Below are 15,517 nucleotides of genomic sequence, written 5' to 3' on the forward strand. Positions count from 1 at the left end.
TGAGATTTCTTGTCAACCAAACTGTGATATAAAGGTAGTGAGAGAGGGAGTGATAATGTGGTAGAATTGCAAAATCATTCACTGAGAAGGTTTATAGTTCTTCTATTTTTATGAATAGGACCATTCAATTTCTGTTCCTCTTGTAGTTTTTAGTATCCTGCATACTTCTTAGATTCTTAAGTGAATGAATGGATACTGCCAAGTAAATCTGAAGCATTAACAAACTAGCAGCTGTCTAAAGTGAACCTTTTGGTTGGAGAGAGAACAAAACAATGCTGAAATGTAAATCTACCTCTTTTTAAGTATTTTACCCTGATGACAGTCTTTGTTGGCTATATTATTTTGCTAGGGCTGCCATAACAAACTACAACAGATTAGATGGCTTTAACAGAGACATTTATTTTCTCACAATTCTGGAAGTAAGAAATCTGAGATCAAGGTGTTGGCAAGGTTTGTTTCTTCTGAGACTTCCCTCCTAGGATTGTAGATAGATGTCTTCTCCCTGTGTCTTTACATGGTCTTGTCTCTGTTGTAATTTTCTCTTCTTATAAGAGCACCATCATTTTGGGTTAGGGTCTACCTTCATGACCTCATTTTAACTTAAATGCCCTTTCAAGACCTCATCTTCAAATACAGTCACTTTTGGAGGTACTGGGATTGAGACACAATTTGGAAAGACACAGTTCAGCCCATAATATTGGCTAGTGAGAAATTACACAATATGACCCACTATGGTTTAAAAAGAGCACTGTTCATGCTCAGGTTTAAGATAAAATGAAATTTTATGCACTTGTTATTCTTATGAACAAGAGTTGTTATTTTGTTTTTAATCAGGGTCTTTCTGTGAAACTCAGTTTTTGTAGATAATGAAACTAGTTGTCCTCATTTCCTCTAGGAGACCAAAGTCAAACATTCTAAAGACACTCAAACTAAAACAAGAACAATTTTCATTTTGAAAACCCATGTAGAATAACCTTACTAACGAAGGGGAAGTTGGTCATGGGGGAAAGTTCTAAAGTTTTCTGAGCTAGACAGCACCTTTTACATACTCTGCCACTACATATAATTTTTTTCAGTGGTCCATAGCAGCCAATATCATGGCTCCTTGGTTGCCTCACTTGAGATTTTCTTCCATCTCTCAAGAGTTCAGGAGTATGAAAGCAACTATGAAATTACAGGTCCTTGAATTCTGGGATCTGTTTATAATCACAAGAAAGATTTTTAGTGACCCCGTACTGCAGGGTATGAATCATAGATAGATTATACTTCTAAGACTCACTCTCAGAAATGATAACAGTGGCAAATTCATTCATATTATTCATTCATTCAACAAGTTAATTCTCTGGTAATACAGCAGTGATACAACAGAGCATTATACCTGCCCTCATATAGGTTGCATTTTTGGGGTGGACAGACAATAAACAAAGTATAGGATATTATATATTGTGATAGGTACTGAGAAGAAAAATAAAGCAGGGAATGGAAATTGGGAATGTTGGGGGATTTTGATTTTAGATAGTTGGTCAGGGTGACTTCGCTGAGAATGAAACTGGAAGACATGAAGAACAGGAGGAAGCAAGTCATTTGACTCTCTGGTGAAAAAAGGATCAACAGACAGAGGGAACAGACAGCCGATGTAAAAACTCAGAGACCAGAGCTCATCCAGTGGATTCCACCAAAACTTTTTTTCTACTTCGAGAAATGTGTTTGAGCTGTTTTTCATTCTGTGTTATCTTAATTGATTATCTTAATTGATCTTCATGTTATGCAGTCTGACGATGTTGTATGTTGTCATGTAAAGAGAGATGATTAAACACCAACAGTAATTGTCAAAAAAATAGTAGCAGCAAACTAAAGATGGATGCCATAATGGACATCTGAGATTATACTGAAGAGTAGAGGCAAACCGTGCAATAAGCAGAGTCCTGCTGTTCCTGTTGAGATTATTGCACTTGGTTAACAGTGTCACATAGATCACTCGTGCTTACTCACTACTGCTTCAGTTCACTCCAGAAAAACAGCATTTGGTCTTGATTCTCCTGAATAGATGTGATATCTAGTATGGGACTCTTATTCTCTTTTTCCTTTCCTCTATTCTGTTTTTTGCTTGGTTACCTTAAAATCTCTCAGGTTTTAGAACTTGAAGGAAGAAAATACAACTTTTGACAATTTTTTCTCCTGTGAAAATTTGCTGGTTACTTTTTTTATTTTTTTATGGGCCTTTCTCTTGGCACAGAATTGATAATCTGAGAACTTGCAAGGAAAAGGTTTCTCTTGAAGAAACACATTATAAACCAACTAAAATTGGTAATTCATAAGCCACTTTTTTTTTCTTTAGTTTTTTTTTAATGCTTTTCTGATTTTCAAAGTAAAACACACAGTGGAAATTTTGGAAAATACAATGATTTCTAAAGAAGAAACCAAAGGAAACAACTTTTAAGATTTGTGGTATTTATTTCTGCCTTTTGTGGATAGATCTTATGTATAATGATAACTTTCGGTATTCTCTTCTACATGCTTTCATACCCATTTAGATAAACCATGAAAATATAATTTTTTAAATTGTCTTACTCAACAAAATTTATTTAGTGTATAGCCATTGCCAGCAGGTTTCTAGGCTCAACACACTGGTGGAGATGAAGTGGGAATCAAGAGAAACAATATCCCTACTTTTCCCAAAGGTTACACCGTAGTGTAAGGAGATAGACCATAAATGGCCATCATTATGTCATGGAGATTAGTTCTATGCAGAGAATTAAAATAGGGTAATTTGATACCAGAGGATTGGGTGGCTGCTATCAAAGAGAAACAGAATCAGACACTCATTAAAGTCAATAGACAGATTTTATTCTATATTATTGCATTAGGGTAAAGAGTTTAGCTCAATTTCAAATACAGCAGAGACAAGTAGGGATTTATAGCCAGGGAGCAGAATGAGGGGTCAATGAAGTGAAGATTACTAAGAGGAGATATCAAATGTGGGGGGATTCTTAATGAACTTACTAAACTACTAACAAGACTCTTATTAAAGGAAGGCCATAGACTTTGACATCAATGGTGAGGGATGAAGAACTTGATCAGATGTCAGGGGCAATCACATATCAAAGATGGAGGGATAACTTGGTAAGTTCTTTGCTAAGACTATCTTAGCCAGGTTGAGTATAGGGCTGAGACAAGGCCTAGTCAAAAAGTGGGCTCAAAGGAGCCTACATTTTGGTCAAGGGGACAGTCTTTGTCATTACTTTAGAGTGGCTTGCCAGGCAAGATATGTCTGCAGGGGTCACATTTAAATTGATATCTTTAAGACAAGAATCCATGATGAAGAACCTTAGTGAGAAAAGGTTACAGGCAGAGTGAACTTCCCTGTTAGGGGAAGAGTCAGAGGATCGGCGTGGAGCCTACCATGAGTGAAGGAGAGAGCAACCTGCCATAGGTCAGAAGGATAGGTAGGTGCGTGACCACGTAGGGCCTTGTAAGCCAGGTTAGAGTTGTTTAGGTTTTATTCTAAGTGCAATGAGAAGCCAGTAGAAGGGTCTTAAGCAAAAGTGTGTTGTCATCTGATTTGTTCTGTCTGCTATGTGTAAAATGGACTGTAGTCAGCTCAGCACAATCAGAGGTGATATAGTGCTTCATTAGTTCATTAGAACTAATTAAGGTGTTTATCATCCTTGGCACCATCTTTTTGGTAAGAATTTAAATAGCTACAGGTGGACCTCTCTTCTGTGTGCTCCACATAGTCCACAAGAAAGCACCATGCGTCTTTTGGTTCAACAAATTTGGGAGTGCAGGCAGTTTTCTGAGCAGCTCCATCTTTTCCCTGCATTTAGAGCAGCTGGCTTGACAATTCTGGTTGAACCCCCAACGAGAAAGATTATAGCTAACTTTATCTTCAGGTGTTAAAGAAATGGGGAGATAATATCTCACCTCAATTTTCTGTTAATTAGCTTATTTTTTATTGTTATGTTCATCCTTTATTTTAATAAAATGGGCTCATTTTTTCTTGAGGTATAAACAGATCTGGGGTAAATCAAATAGTTTGAGCTATATATGTTAGCATATCTACTAAAGTGAGGGAAAAATACCTTTAAGGTAGTGAAATAAAATACTTGAGGCAATAGCCAAATTGTTCTCAAAATTATTTTATATTTCTGTTTTTTTCATACTTGATCTTTGGTAAACATTATTATTGAGGAATTTATTGAAACCTTTGGTGAAGTCCAAATAATTTAAACAGGGAGTTTTGGGAGATCAGGCAAAATGCTCATTTAATGCGACTATATTAATCTGAAAAGAAGTGGGCCAAGAAAGGAAAAGAGAAAATATCAAGAACTCTGATCTAACCTATCTGAGGTCCCAAGTGAGAAGATACACACTTACCCTTTATTTGTAAGGAGATCGATATGTGAGATAGCTTTTCAGTTTGTGGGATGATAAATTTTGTTCCTGGGCTATCCCATTCTCTGAAGACCTGAAGTTACACTTTGTGTAGACTTTAGAAAGAGCAAGACAGTTTTTTGAAAGTGTAAAGGAACATTTGTATTTGTAGAGGATCAATACCTCCTTTGTAAGGTAAGCCTTTACTGATATGGCTCAATGAATCCCAGGAGCTAGAGAGCCAAAGGAAGGGCTATGTGGCCTTAAAAAAAAATCTAGTCTGTATTATTACCCTCAGACCCCCAGTACAGTGAGTTAACCATTCTGAGATAACATCATAATACCTTAGTGATTACTACCTTCCTTCCAGGCCTCTCAGCCACTACCCCAAAACACATAAACAAAATAACTCGTTATAAGATGCAATAGAAAATTAAAGACACAATATTAGTGGAAAAGTCTATAGACTCTGTGAACCCCACTTTATTCTGCTCTGACACTTTCTATATAAGCAGGTTTTTCCATACTCATGAGTGATCATTTATGACATCTAGGATTTATATAACTTTCTTTTCCTAGAATGTAAAACTGGAAGAGCCTTTAGGAATTATCTAAATCCAACCTAGATTCTGCAGATGGAGATTGGAGGGTTCAGTAAGGGAGATAATACCCAAGGTCACACACAGATCTCCAAAGGGATTAAAAATGCACAACCTGCTTATTACTTCATTTTGCATGTAGTGTCTTTTCTTTTCCCTGACCTTAGGAGGCATGGTGTCCTACTGTAAAACTAATATTTCAACTTCAATCTGAGATCTCTCTAGTCTTTGCAAATAATCCTTGATTTAAATGTCATACCTCTGATTTTCACAAGACAAAATTAAGTCACTTTTGTTTGGTGGTGGTGGTGGTGTGTGTTGATTGATTGTTTTTTGGACTTTTGCTTTTAGCAAAATTTTACATTTTTGTTCTACTCTGCATGCAGTCCTCTTCCAGGTTCCTAGAATTTTTAAGAAACACTCGAATCACACTGTGCAAGCCTAAATTCAATAAATACTTAAATATTCCCAGTAGTTAGTTAGTAAATGATTAAAATGCCTTATAAGTCTATTTGTTATGATATTCCAGTTTGGAATCCTTTGCAAGAGTCACATGGGAAAGGAGAACACAGTTAGTGCAGAGTAAATGTTAATTAGTGTGCTGAGGAAACAAAGTTAATGATTTTATGAATGATACTCAAAAGTCTTTTTCAATGTTGTGAGAAATATAACAACATTGCAAGAGAGTGACACTTAAAGTTTTTCTCTATGACCTCCTCCATTATTGGCAATTATGCCTAATATTCATAACAGTTTGTAATTATACAAGAATAAGTAATTTTTATTGCTAAACAACTTGCTCTACTGACTTTTCAGTAGATAAAAGGTAATTTAACACTATTCAGTAGTAACAAGGCAAAGTACTCTTGTTTTATATTCACCTTTTATTTGGTTAAATCTCACCTCTTTATCTTGATCATTTGGTGTAAAGGCTAAATTACTTCTCAGAATATCTTATTGTCTGTAGAATTGATTACCCTCTCTTCACAAATGTGAGAAACAGCACAGAAAGGTTTTTTTTTTTTTTTATCCAGCAAATAATTATTTTCCAAATTTCTCATTATCTACTGTAGCTTTTTCTTTTTTTCTTTTCATTTATTATGGTACCAGTGATGGGCCCTTCATAATTCTTGCTTGAAAGTTAAATTTATCATCATCTTCAGTAAACAAATTATTTGGTAGAAAGATAAAATATGGATATAAAAATTGTTGATACAAGATAACATTTTAAATTCATTTTTAATTAGTGTTTGAATATGAGTCCTTTTTATTGGCTTCTTTGTAAATAAATTATTTTTTACCTGTATCAGTGAAACAGCCACTTTCCTGTGTTATATTAGAATAGTTGGATTTTATATGAAACTATAGAGAATAAATGATTCTTCTGTTACAAATGAAGGACAATTTGTGCTTTGGCCTTACTGAATAGTACACTTTGATTTATCAACGCATAATGCCTAAATATATCTTCTGTTTTGTTCTTCTAAACCTATTTTATGTCCATTTTGTCTTGTCTTCGCTAAGTTCAGGGTAGAATCTCGTACCAGAATATTGAAAGTTTCTAACAGTTTCTTGGGCTCAGAATTGTGCCCTACACTGAAACTATGAAAGAAAAAATAATTCCAAACATTACTAGCACCTTTTTGTTTCTTTGTTTGCTTGTTTTACTGGGGCTTGATAGAATCCACTCTCCATTCCCTTACCTCACCCTGGGTAAGAATAACTCCTGTAACCTGGAATCCCTGAAAAGATCTGAGGAACCTTTTAATCCCTTAAAAATCATTGCTGTTTCCCTTTCTTCTGATAGTTTTGCAATAAAAATAAACTTAGATACAATAAGCTATTGTGTTAAGCTTTGAAGATGGCCTGAATAAAAGAAAAAAATATTGGGTTGGAATTCCAATGAACTTTGTCACTAGAATTAACAGGAGAACTGTTGACTGTGTTATCAGGCAGTAATCTAAATGCTTTCCATGCATCCAGTCTTGTAATCTTCAACACAAACAAGTGCCATTCTCATCTCCATTTTACAGACAAGGAAATAAAGCCCAAACAGGTTACACAGTTAACCAAAGTCAGATAGCTAGTAAGTAGAAGAATTGAGGAGATTTCAGCTGCCACAGACTGGTTATCACTATCCAGGCTCTTCAGCACTTTACTGTGTTGCCTAGAGTTGTGTAATTCTGAATTATTCACATTGTTGTTTAATACGGATCTCCAAATTTTATGAAAATTCGTTAAAATAACAGCAGACTGAGATCCTTTGCTGCAGATATTATATAATTCTATTTATTTCTAGTTCTTATTCCCTGAGGGAAATATCAGCATGAGATCATTGAAATACTTATGGCAAATACAGATACTGTAGAACTAATTATATTTTAATGCCAATCGTTTTTATTGTCTTGGTGAAAAACCTTTTAAGCAGTCATATCTGATCCTGAATTAATTATTTACTTGCTATGCAAGAATATCTTTTACTCTCCTCTCTTATTGATGGGGAAAGTGAGTGAGAAATATTTGTCAGAAAACAATGAAAGTTAAGGAAACTAACAACAGTAGGTGATGTGTAACATATGATAATTTAAAAAAAAAACTATTCTTTAATTTGTAGAAAAAGAATCAGGATATGACACTTATGAGATGATGGATTCTAAGACCAGATAAACCCTTGGAGTTGTGCATATATGTGTGTGCGGGAGGGGGAGTGTTTTAAGCAATTATTGCTTATAGCTTATTTTTATCTTTGCCTATAACTTATTTTAATAGAATAGACAAAGGAATAATAATTTAGAGTTTTCAGATAACTTTTGAAAGTGTAATTTAGAGTCCCATTATACATTTATTTTTAGCATTTTGTAAGGTAACCGTGGTTTAGTTTGATAGAAAAGTTGCCACTTTAGGAGAGGTAGCTCTATATTCTTATTCTTTATAAATTTGAAGAATATATTCTCTTTTAAAATGTTCCACAGGTAGAAGTGTTTGTTCTTTGTATTTGATTCGCATCTGCTTCCCAAAAACTACCCCAGCTCTAATGGTCTTGCTGTAGAGTAATGATTATGTCAGATTGTTGTTTGATATATTCATTTTGTTGATTATTTAGTGTGAAAGGCTAAAAGCCTGTGTTGAAGGAAAGGAAATAGGTACAAACAGTCATATAACTTGAATTCTTCTTAAGGTATTTTTTCACATTTTGTACTTCTGTCGTAATTTATACATTTCCTATGAAATGATACAAACTGCTTGGTAATATTCTGTCCACACTATTGAAGGTCAGTAGTTTTTATAGTTTATTCTTCAAAGATTACTTTCAAATTTTTAGTGATGAATTTATGTGTAAGTAGTTCAACCAAATGCATAGAATAAGAAAAATTTCTGTAACCTGCAATGTTAACCACCAAAGAAGAGAGCAGTAATTTTTATGATTCCATTATTTGAAGTAGAGGAAATCTTGTCTGTCATGTGTTCTGTTCAGAAAATGGATTATTTGACTAACAAAAACTGGAAACTTAAATTTCCACCATAAGGATATTCTGAATTATGATTTCATTAGGTATCAGTGATTTTGCATATATAGATGACTTATGTTGGATTTGTTAAAAAATGCACATACACATCTGTGCTTTAATTATTAATCTATTTTTCACTGAGAGCAGAGCTCTACTTTCAAATTGAATTGTTGAAGCATAGTGTTATATTTTGCTTAGCTCTGAAAACATTTCTTAAAAGCTTTTGAAAAATATAATAAACTCATTTAATTTCTTTCTACATATTATTTTTTCTGGGGTGCCTGGTAGCTCAGTTAGTTAATGTCCAACTCTTGATCTCGGCTCAGATCTAACAGTCCGCACAGAGGCTGTGTGGGATTCTCTCTCCCCCTCTCTCTCTGCCTCTTCCCTGTAGTAGTGTGTATGAATGCTCTCGCTCGCTGTCTCAAAATAAATTTAAAAGTAAAAATGAAAATAAAAAGTAAACTATTATTTTTTTCCTTTAATTTCTTAAAACTCATCATTAGATGAGTGTTTTTTTTTAATCCATATTTGATTTCAGAATTAAAGAATTATGCCAGTGTGGGTAAAGGTAAAATGACAAAAAAGATGAGCAGAATAAAAGTATATGTAATTTGCAAGTTGTCTTCTGTTTCCAGTGATTACTATTAAGCAATGAGTTGAATACTGCTAACTCTGTTGCAGTTAAAATACTGAAAGCCTACGAAGATGAATGAATCATAGTCCTTGACCACAAGTTCACAGTTTTGGAGGGCAGAGAGTTATGTGTGCAACTAAAATACATTGTGGCTACAAACTTTAATGAATCTATTCCTAATGTACCATGAGAGCTCTAAGGAATAAACTAAGCATTTTAGCTGAAATACATTGGATAATGAAAAGAATTTTTGCCATAAAGAAGTAGGTATTGTATTCAATAACAGTATAGAACGACAAAACAAAAGGAAAAGATCAGTTGTAAAAGTCTATGGTTACACTCGAAGAATGATAGAAAATCTGGAATGACTAGAGTATAATCTGTATATTGGCCTTAAAGCTTGATTGGGAATGATAAGATAGAGTCTTGGCTTTTCTATGCCAAAGTGTTTGATTTCTAATCTTTAGAAATGAGGCATTATTAAAGATTTATTTAGTTGACTCATAATTATATTGGTTTCTTAGAAGAAAAAGTTGGCAGTAATAAACATAATTTTTTGGAGTCAGGAGAAATTTGTGTTGAAAGAGCATTTGAAAGTCTTTTGAATTAGTTTATGCATAAGACAAATGATGAATTCCTGAACCATGGTAATGGGAACAGAGATGGCAAGAAGGGCAAAGATACTAGAGATATTGTGAAGGTAGAATTAGGAGATCTTGGGCAGAAGTTAAATTGTGGTAAATGATATAGAAAGTGGTTTCTGTGAGGTTTCTAGTTAGGGTGACTGGAGAGATGTTGATATCATTAATAGGGGACAAAGGAAAAGGAAGGTGGAAGAAATTAGAAATTTAGTTGATTTGAGAACATGATTAAATTATTTTTAAAGATTGGAAAATACCTTCGGGGGGGGGGGTGGGCATGGACAAATAAGGAACAATCAACATTGCAAATAACACCACATAAAACCCTGATCATTCACTTTTTGCTAAAAACTGCAAGCCTCTCCCCATTTGAGCATTCATCTTCAGGATGGCAGTGGTTGGCAGTGGTTATGATCATTCCTCCTAGACCAAGACTTGAATGTAGCTAGACTTTTGATTTTGGGTTCTTTTTTTCATGCAGGAAATAAAGACTGTCAAATTGGCTTCTCACAGTACCTTTTGAACAAGTAGGATAGTCACTACACCAACCTCAACACTTAACTGTGGCTGAACATTTCTAGAGTGTTCTTTCCCCCACATTCTATCAACTGGAGAAAGGATCACTTCTCACTGGTCTCTCATGACTTAGCCAAATGTATATCATTTATTGGCTCATTAACCTTATAATTACTTTAATTATATATCCTATCTGACTTACATGTGGGAGACCACATAAAACTCTAGAGAGTATGAAAAGTATTTTTAAGATTTACATGCAAGGGATAGTGAAAGTGGATAAATGTGTACACAGCAGTGTGAGGATTGTGAAGATGGTCAAAGACAGATGATGACCAATATCTAGTTGTAAAGAGTATGAAAATGATTTTTTAAGACCAATAACAACAATAATTTTCTTAGATTACTTTTATTCTGAATGTGCTTTAAAACAAATTTATATATAAAATTTATAAAATTTTATTGTGGATGAATAAAAGGAAGTTATATTCTGGGGACAAAATATTTGGAAGTGTACAAAAAGCAATATAGGCTTCTTTTCATTTTAGCAAAAATGGTTTAAATGTGTTGACTTTAGATAGGCTTATATCAGTTTATACTCTTCTAACTATAAGGAAAGGATTAAGACTATGTTTCATTAGCAGGCTTAATTTTGTTGGAGCTATTGTGAAATTGAAGATCATATTTTTTTCTTCTGCCAATTGCTATCCCCCAAACAATTTCTCATTTAAAAGCTGGTAGTACCAAATGTACATTTAAACTTATTTCTTAAGAACTTTATAAGAGAAGAGCTATGATAAAACATGGTTTTCAAATGTCATTCTCATATCTATAGATTATTCTAGCAACCTTTTGTTTTGATACTCCTTTTATAAATCTACCCTTTAAAGTTAAATTACATCTCCTGGTCACTTTCTAAGAATATATTCATAATATGGACAAGAGAAATGAGATTAGGCCACTCCCTTTCCTCCACCCCCAAAAAGCGAAAAAATCATTGATTTAAGGTAGGTTTTCAACCTGGGGTGATTTTGTAGCCTACTGTTTCTTCTTCCTGGGGACATTTGGCAGTATGTGTTCTGGTCATTATAACTGGAGGTGCCCATCTGGCATCAATTGAGTAGAGGCCTTAGATGCTTCTAACATCCAACATTGCACAATAATGAATTATTTGGTCCAAAATATTAATAGTGCTCAGATTGAGAAACCCTGATATAAGGTAAGAATAGCAATGATATGACAAAGAGTCAGACTTATTTGGTTTAACTTTGGACCCAGGCAATTTCCTTATTAAAAAAAAAAAAAAATTAGTATGTCCCTTTAAATGAAAGCCAAGTAAGCAATGATACTTATATAGACTATCCTGTGAGCAAAACTTTCTAAAATATTCCCATTTAACAAGAGTAGAAAAATAAAGAACTAGTTTATTTTTTTTTAATTTTTTTTTTTTAATTTTTTTTTTTTCCAACGTTTTTTATTTATTTTTGGGACAGAGAGAGACAGAGCATGAACGGGGGAGGGGCAGAGAGAGAGGGAGACACAGAATCGGAAACAGGCTCCAGGCTCCGAGCCATCAGCCCAGAGCCTGACGCGGGGCTCGAACTCACGGACCGCGAGATCGTGACCTGGCTGAAGTCGGAGGCTTAACCGACTGCGCCACCCAGGCGCCCCAATAAAGAACTAGTTTAAATGTCAGTCATAAATGATGTCACAGCTTAGAATATAGATTTGTCCTAAATCACTGAAAAAGGATATTTACATATTGAAAGTTTTTTTTTTTTAATTTAAAACTATGAATAAACTCTGTACGTCAATATTTAAGTAAAATGAGGAGACTACCTCCCAAGAATCACATGTGGATAAGAAAGAAGTAATTATCTGGAAGATAATTTTATCTTTATTGTGACTCATTTTGATTTTATCCTTTTTGGATTTTGAAACTTGTTCAGATAAACTTTTGTCCCTGTCCATAAAATTGTATATTGACACCAATATTTCATGTAGTTTGGAATATTCCAGAGACCAGTAGAGCCCAAATATGGACCTTTTGGAATAGATATCATATTAAAATGGAACAAGACTTACTTTGAAGAAATAAAGTAAAATGGTCTCTTAATCTTAAATGTGACTCTCATGTTAGTCTTAATGATTTTGTAATTCACATAAAAGGATTCACAGATTTCTCTCCATTTCTCTCCAATGTGTTATCAAAAAGCATGCATTTTTAGATTGGAGATGCAACCTGACTGTGGAAGGGAGAAATACCACCCAGCCCCCTTGGTAATTAAACCTCTGGACAGAAACTGAGCTAGTTTTTACACTTACTTATGCCTACTTATACCTTTACATTACTAATGCACCCCCCCAAAAAATTTTAAGAAAATGAATAATGTAAGATTATAGATATGCATCTAATGTAGAGTATATACTGCTTTTGAGACAATTAAGACATATCTAATTAAAGTGAAGCATAGAAATTGCATTGTAATCAGAAGGTAACCTAGCATAGACTGGTGCTGACATATGCTAATCCTTTAAAAATCTGTTTATTAAGAGAAGTTTTATTAGGCATTGTTGGCAAGTCTTATTTCTTCACACACTAAAGGATAGTGAAATTTATTTAAATCAAAGAGATTATCTAGTCTTTAAGTTTGACAGGTCTTCTCCCCATTTAATCTGAATTGGTGATGTGTTAATATAGCGGTTGCAAAGTGTTTATCTCACAATAAAATGAAAAAAAAAAGTTGTAATTCTCTCCTGAGGTTTTTCCAAAAACTAGAAAGTGTTATTTTTTTGAGAAAATATGCAAATGGGCATGTTTATGTTGTAGCTATTTGTCTTTAATTTGGGAACATTTTATTGTTTAGTGAAGTGGCAGGATCCTGCTTAATTTTAACAGGATTGCTCTGGCCTCCGTGAATTCTGACCATGTCTCTCTGCTCAAAAGCTGCTTCGTGGCTTCTGACGTCACTCGGGACAAGCCCTACAGCCCTCACAATGGTCTGAGGCCCAACCCAAGGATTACCTGTCCCTTTACCTTCTGGACCTTACTTTTCTTCTCTCTCCCTCACTTGCTCTGACCCAGCCCCTCTGGGTTCCTGGGGGTTCCTCTGCTGTACCCTGTGTTCCTTCTGAGGGCACTGCTTCTCCCCACTGCAGTGATGCTGGCTCACTTCCTTTAGGCCGCTGCTCAACCATGACCTCATCCAGGAGGCCTCCCCTGACAGCTCTGCATAAAAAAGCAACCTTCCTTCCCCATGCCTACCCTGCGCTCCCTATATTCTTCCTTGCTTTGTTTTTTTCTGTAGCATTTATCATGATACTGAACATTTATTTGTTCAGTAGCCAGTAAAGTAAATCCATTTTCTACGCACTAGCACATAAAACCCAATAAAGGCAGGGACTTTGCTTGTTAACTGTTGTTCGTATCCCTTACACGAACAAAATAGTGTCCAGCTTAGGGTATGTGCTCAATAGGGGCGCCTGGGTGGCTCAGTCGGTTAAGTGTCCGACTTCGGATCAGGTCACGATCTCGCGGTTCCGTGAGTTCGAGCCCCGCGTCGGGCTCTGTGCTGACTGCTCAGAGCCTGGAGCCCGTTTCAGATTCTGTGTCTCCCTCTCTCTCTGACCCTCCCCTGTTCATGCTCTGTCTCCCTCTGTCTCAAAAATAAATAAACGTTAAAAGAAAAAAAGGGTATGTGCTTAATAAATAACTGTTGCAAGCATTAAACAATGCATGTTAATAAACATATATTTTTATTAAGTGTAGATAATCTGAAATGGAACAAAGGAATGTCCTTTAATAAAATTGGAAAAAAAGTATAAATTTTAACTTATGTTGTTTTATGCAAGCAGAGGGTTCCTCAATGGAACTTTGATTTTCATCTAGCTAAAATGAGTATCAGTGGCCCAGGGAAAGCCCACACCTAAACAAAAACTGCAAAACAGGAGAGCAAACGTAGGGCTTCTACCTGGTCTGGAAGGTCAAATCATATGAGTTAATATATCTCTTTTTACCGCCTGGTCTTCCTAAACAGTCCCTTATCACTTAGTCTGAAATTCCCATCCTATTGGAATCTTGGTCCACACCCTTTCAGTAATCATTGACATATTTCCCATGCAACCTGGAGAATCTGAGGCATCTTTGTCTAGTGGTCAGAGTCACTGTCTCCTTTATCTGGCAGGTACCTAAAACTTCCAGCTGCTTGCCCACCATTTTGGGAAGCATTTTCGTGATACCCTCGGAAGCAGAACTGTACTACAAACAAATGCCAACATTTTTTTTTTCCCTTGCCAGATCATCTACTGATTTGGTTAGTGAGCCTCATTCTTAGACATTTATGGGGTAGCCCTTAGTTTTTGAGTGCTCCACACATCAAAGCAAATGCCTACTGTTTAGATGAACTTACTAAACTGTTGAGTAAAGAAAGAGGGTTGGTTGTTGGTGTAACTCCTGCTTCTATAGTAGGCTTGTCCTGTCCTCACCGATTCCTTTAGAGGCCCACGAGGAGCCTTGCTTTGCAGCAAGATTTGGCAAACTTTCTCTGTAAAGCACCCAATTGTAAGTATTTTACGTTTTGCTGGCCATGCCGTCTCTTGTCCTTCGGTGCAGCTTTGCCGTTTTAGTGTAAAGCAGTCACGGACACTTCATTAATGAGGCTCTAAAGAGTTGCTGCCCACATTTTTTCTTCTCATCAGCTAACTACCACACCTAGTGAACCTGTGAATCTTAAATTTGGTTTACAGCTTGAGCTGATATCACTCAAACTTTACCTTTCTTTGTTGTTTTTACTTGAAAATTGTCAGATTACTTCTGAATTTACACATACATGCGCTATTTCTAAAATAACTCTGAGCCCTGACTTTTTCTCCTATTTTAGATTTTTGCCTTATATATAACCTAGGCCAGTTTTGTCTTCATTTGGCAGATTTGCTGCTCTGTAAGCCACGAATCTGACAGGGTGGTATCTTTTCTGTTTATTCTGATATTTTTGCGGTCCTTCCCTTTTTGTATCTCATCTCTTCCCCATCCTTCCCCAAACACCCTGAGTCTACCAGGATCTGCACCTTTTATGAAAGGGCCTCAGTTGAGAATTTGCCTTTATTAATAACACAAAACCATTCTGACAACAATGGGTATAAACTACAGTGAACTAATTTTGACGTAATAGAGGATTCATTCTATGGGAATACAGAAGAGAACATATTTTATTTATCTTTGTTTGCAAATATCTCATTAGC

The 15,517-nt window shown here is 35.3% G+C and overlaps 1 protein-coding gene across 21 annotated transcripts in view; it reads left to right on the forward strand.

Moving 5' to 3' along the window:
* Positions 1 to 15,517, forward strand: part of CAMK2D (calcium/calmodulin dependent protein kinase II delta) — a 314,090-nt gene that overhangs the window by 102,627 nt on the left and 195,946 nt on the right. The window lies entirely within an intron of this gene.

The sequence above is a fragment of the Neofelis nebulosa genome, chromosome 3, assembly GCF_028018385.1.
Source record: "Neofelis nebulosa isolate mNeoNeb1 chromosome 3, mNeoNeb1.pri, whole genome shotgun sequence".
Lineage (NCBI taxonomy): Eukaryota > Metazoa > Chordata > Mammalia > Carnivora > Felidae > Neofelis > Neofelis nebulosa.